The sequence below is a fragment of the Dermochelys coriacea genome, chromosome 6 (assembly GCF_009764565.3).
Source record: "Dermochelys coriacea isolate rDerCor1 chromosome 6, rDerCor1.pri.v4, whole genome shotgun sequence".
Lineage (NCBI taxonomy): Eukaryota > Metazoa > Chordata > Testudines > Dermochelyidae > Dermochelys > Dermochelys coriacea.
In genome coordinates this window covers 7,088,195-7,093,418 of record NC_050073.1, presented here as the reverse complement: position 1 = coordinate 7,093,418, position 5,224 = coordinate 7,088,195, and positions in this window count along the sequence as shown.

The window sequence follows — 5,224 nt, the reverse complement described above, 5'->3', positions numbered from 1 at the left end:
GAGGGGGCTGCCTCATTCCTGCTGCTTCTCTCTGGGATCTTGCCACCTGGAGATGGAGCCCTGAGAGGAGGAATGGGACTGCAGTGAGTTTCAGGGCCTGGCCCAGGTGGGCACACGGATGGCCAGATATTGTTGCTGCCTCTCACTGGCGTCACCTGCTCTCTGGGGCTGGGTGGACAATGCAGGCCCTGATGTGCACGTCTCTCCTGGCCCTGGGGCGCCCTGGAACGCAGCAGCTGACCTATAAGGCATGTCCCTGCGAGGCGGTGCAGTGAGCTGTTCCTTGCCAGCCTGTGCCCAGCTGGCAGATGGATGGGGGTGGGCACAGAGCTGCCATGGTTCTGCAGTAGCTGTGAGCTGTCTGTTCTCACTGGCCAGATCTGCCCAGCAGGGTGGCACAGAGGGTCGGTAACGCAGGCCGGAGTCTGGCCTGGAGCCACCCCGTCTTGTGAAATGTTCTGTAAGTGCAGGCTAAGAACCTTTCCCTCCCCCCACCCCGCCACCGCCTGGGCAAAGCCAGGACTGACCCCGGGCTTGGATGCTACCGACGGTAACCACAGCCCTCGCCCTGTTCTGTGTCCGCACTGGCCTGGGGCAGCTGTCCATGGGCACTAGCAGCAGCCAGAAAAAGATAAAGTCGGACGTCAAACCCTCGTCAGCGTGGGCTCTGGTTTCTCCCCTGCCCCAGGGGCGGCTCTGGTTCCAGGTAGCTGCACGAGGACCCGGTGGGCCGGCAATCGGATCCCACTGTCAGTAATTCCAGCTGCTTCTGCCTGGGGCGGGAGGAGCTGAGCTCCTAGGGGGCATTCCCTTGGGGTCGGGCAGGACAAGCACCCAAGGATGTTCTCTTTCCTTGAGGGTGGGCAGTCAGATGGGCTGAGCACCCAGGGGCAATTTTTGTGCTGAAACTCAGGGTGGAGCTGGAATTTTGGCTGCCAAGCAAGCCTTGACTCTGGGTCTCCTATGGCGTGTATGTGAGAGCTCCCGGGAGCCGGGTGTAGGCACCACTTGCACCGGCTGCAGCAGGGTTTGTGGTTCCCCGGCCCTGGAGGCGACAGCAGGACAGAGCTCCGGGCACTGGGGCACCGGCCCCGCTGAGAGCACATGCACTGACGTCCACTTGTGGGAAAAGAGCTGAGCTCCTTGTACACCTGCCTGGCACACAGGCCGAGCCCTGGGCAGCCTGCTGGCACCTTGGCTCCCCCAGCTGTCTTTCCCCGACTGGCTGTGAGCTGCAGCTCCCACCAACAGCCCTGGCCTAGTCTAGTCTGGCTCATAGAGGGGAAAAAACCCTTTGCTGGACCCTCTGCCTTGGCAGCAGGAGCAGAGCCCACTCCTGGCAGCGCGTGTGAGGGGGGGGGAGCTGATACCACACGAGCCTCCCCCCAGGATGTTATCGCCCATGGCAGCAGAAGCTGAGGCAGGAGGCAAGCCTGTCAGGACAGCACTGGGGTGACAGAGGAAGCTGGGCCAGCCTCAGTCCCAGCCAGTCCCCGGCCACGCGCTGGCCCAGCCTTTCGCTCAAGCTGCTGGCTCCAGTGCCAGCATCTGAGCTTGTTCATTTACAAAAAGAAAAGGAGTACTTGTGGCACCTTAGAGACTAACAAATTTATTAGAGCATAAGCTTTCGTGAGCTACAGCATCCGATGCATCCGATGAAGTGAGCTGTAGCTCACGAAAGCTTATGCTCTAATAAATTTGTTAGTCTCTAAGGTGCCACAAGTACTCCTTTTCTTTTTGAGAATACAGACTAACACGGCTGCTACTCTGAAACCTGTTCATTTACAGTCAGGCTCCAGCTGAGGTAGCTGCAAGAAAAACCTCCATCCTCTGCTCAGCCCCGGAGGGTGGAGAGGTGTGAGCTGCCCCCCATCTATCTCCTGTGGGGGGTGAGCTTCACCCACCCAGCGCCGTGAGGATTGTGAATGTCTCTCCCATTCACTGGTTAGCTGCTCAGGGTGTTGCTGAGCTCTCCCCTGATATCCAGCAACCCTGGGGGGATTTGCATAGACACCCCCACTCTGCCTCGAGGGTCAGAGCTGTGTTAGGAAGTGATCGGTGTTGGCTGGTTTGGGGTTATAAATCACTTTACTGAGGACAGGGTAACAAAATGTGGTTGATTAGTGTATGAGTAAAGGACAGCAGAACTGTGCCTAGCATTGCCTGGGAGGTCACCCTAAGCTGAACCTCTCGTGCAAAGACAGCAGTAGGGATGCCAAGTGCCACTGAAGATGAGTGTGTGGGCTGTGGGGTTTCTACTTGCGTGTTTGTCTTCTGGTTTGAGCTTTAGGGTGCGTCTACAGGGCTGGTAAATACCTGGGGCCCCTGTGACAGCTGGTTCAGCCTAAGGGGCTGCTTAATTGAAGTGTAGAGCCCATGGCCAGAGATCGTGAGAGCCCAGGACCCACCCCAATGCTACACTGCACGCCCTGAGCCTGAGTCAACTGGCACAAACCAGCCCCAGGGGTTCCACTGTCATGTAGACATAGGCTGAGCTGCAATTTGACCCTCCCCTTTCCAGCGCTTAAAGACAGAGCTGATTGGACTCAAGTGAGAGTCCTTGGTTCTGTGCAGTGATGGGTAGAGCTGAGATCCCTGATGAGTAAGTGCAGGGGCTCTGGCTGAGTCATGGTGAGGAGGTGGCATTGTAGTGAAAGGCGACGAAAGGGCAGCACCACAGAGATTCCTCGCTAGCCAGTGCAATCACCGAGAGCTGAAATCACGAAGAGCTGGGGGATCTCAGAAATATGGCATTGTGGAAGTAGCAGTGAGCAGCAAGTGCCAACAGTGGCAGAGCTGCCCACGGCAGAGATTGCAGCGGCAGTGAGCCAGTTGCAGAGGGGGCAGTAGCATGAGGGGGGTGTTGCTTGGGGTACACAGGATGCTGCAGAGTTAGAAGGGAGGAGCCTGTTAAAGGGACGTTTCTTTGGACTTTCACACCAGGAGGTGGGAAACTGAGGCAAAGGCCCCTGTTAAGTTTTCCCAGATCAGGGAATGGGCTTGGAGCTGGATCTGTTTTGTATTGTGAAGAGGAACCCCTAGATACTGACCCTGTCCTGTTGCTGCCGACACCACCTAGCAGAAGGTTTATATGCCCTCCCCTGTCAGCTGAGCATAGCCCTGTTCCAGCCCCACGGGGAGAGCCCCGAGAAAATCTGCTCATGTTTTGATCAGTAGCATTGGCTAATGTGAGCTGGCTCAGTGGGTGGGTGGCTCTGGGAAGGGCCCCCAGCTCTTCCCCCTCCCCCCCCCCCCCACATCTGAGCCCTGGAACTAGAAGAGATCAGATGTGTGGAGACTTGATAAGGGGCTGCGGAGAGGAGCATGCCAGGAGGCCATGCCCAGCTCCCATGCTGTCTAGTCTAATCTAATCTCTGCCTACTGCCATGAGGCTGTGCCCCTCATTGTGGCATCTGCGCACCGCTGGGCCAGGGGCAGCAAGGGGGCTGCGGGAAACCCACCGTAGATGGGCTGAGTGCCCAGTAATGGCACCACTCAGGGCCCCGCGCTGGGATGGCCGAGCTCTCTGCGACTGTGCTGCACTGCTGGAGGAGTCCAGAAGAAGCTAGGCAATGGGAGGGGGCTGTTATAAACAATTACATCCTGCCCCATTTACCAGCAATACCCCCACTACTGTTCCAGGAGCACATAGACACTGGGACTGCAGCCGTGCACAGACACCCAGTGAGAGATGGGCCCTGCCCCTCAGAGCTCACAGCCTCCATAGACGGTGGGTGGGAGGGGAAATGGAGGCACGGAGGTGGTAGGACCAAGGTGTCTCAAGTTGCATGGCCCTGCCTTGCCCTGCCCCCACCAATTTCATACCCCGCTATTTCTTACGGGTGCTGCCTGTGGCTAAGGGATCCACTGTGGGAAGGAGCCTGCTTAGATGCCTCGGAAACCCATCAAGGGCCGGGGCTGTGTCTGCCGGGTACTGTTCCCTGCCCTCTGAGACGCCCGCCCGCCTGCCTGCCAGCCTCAGAACCAGCCAGCCTGGATGGATGGATACACACACACACCAGTGGGGCTCTGACAAGGATGGGGCCACCCCCCACCCCCGAGAGGATTATTAAGGAAAAGGGGTTGAGGTTCCATTTACCGCTAGGAGGCAGCATAGTGAGTAGCTAGAACACTGGACTGGGCCTCAGGAGCCCTGGGTTCAAGTCCCAGCTCTGTCACTGGCCTTCTGGGTAAGGCCCTGCCTTGTGCCTTAGTTTCCCCATGGGGGTAATGATACTGCCCTGCTTTGAGAGTGACAGATGCAAAGCATTACATACGCTCATTTGATTTGCTCATTGCTACAGACCAAGAACATACAGTCTGGTTTCCCCAGTGGGCTCCTTGGGGGTTTCTGCCTCGCCCAGCAAGAGTGCGCACCTCTCAAGGGAAAGCATGCATTTGCACGCAGACTTCCTTTCTCCCGTGTCCACTGGAATTAAATCGGCACGGGTGAGATTTTTGGCCAACCCTTCTCCCCTGTCTGAGTGGAGCCCCTCTTCCCCCCCCCCCCCCGCCTTCTCACCTCCTGGGCTTTGGGCAGCTCATTGCAAAGACACCAGCTGAGTTTCCAGTGTGCAGCCCATGTCTATTATTTAAGGCCCTCTGAATACCTCATCCAGATGCAAGCCCGGCACAAGCCCCATCTATCCACTGCCTTGCCAGGCCCCCATCCACAGAGTATCTGAGTGCATCACCCTCAGTCACAGAGTTACCCCTTCGCCCCCTGGGAGGTGGGGAAGGAGCAGCCCCATTTCATGAGAGAGGCACCGTGTGGATTAAGTGACTTAGCCAAGGTCACCCAATAGGTCAGCAGCACAGTCAGGACTAGAACCTTCCCGAGGCCTTTGCAGGTCACCCCCTCCCACCCTGGCCTGATCTGGTCTGAGAGCAGGAAGGTGCAAATCAAACTCAAGGTGCCGTTTCTCTTTCCCTTGCCCATGACTGTTAGCGTTGGGCTGGCAGTGAACTAGCGAGCCAGGGCAGGTCTGTAGAGAAAACACCACGAGCAGCGGAGCTTAGCTTTGTGCCCTCAATTGGGCATTACCAGCAAAGCCAAGCCCTGGGAAGGAGGAAATTTGACCCCATGCCAGTGGTGGAGGAGATTCCTGGATTCCCCAGCAGTGTTGTGCAGAGCAGGTGAATATTCACCTCCTAAGGTAGCAGTGGGGCCAGTCAGGGAACCTGAGGCCCAGCCCCCATTCCGACATCTTTTAAAAGCATTTTA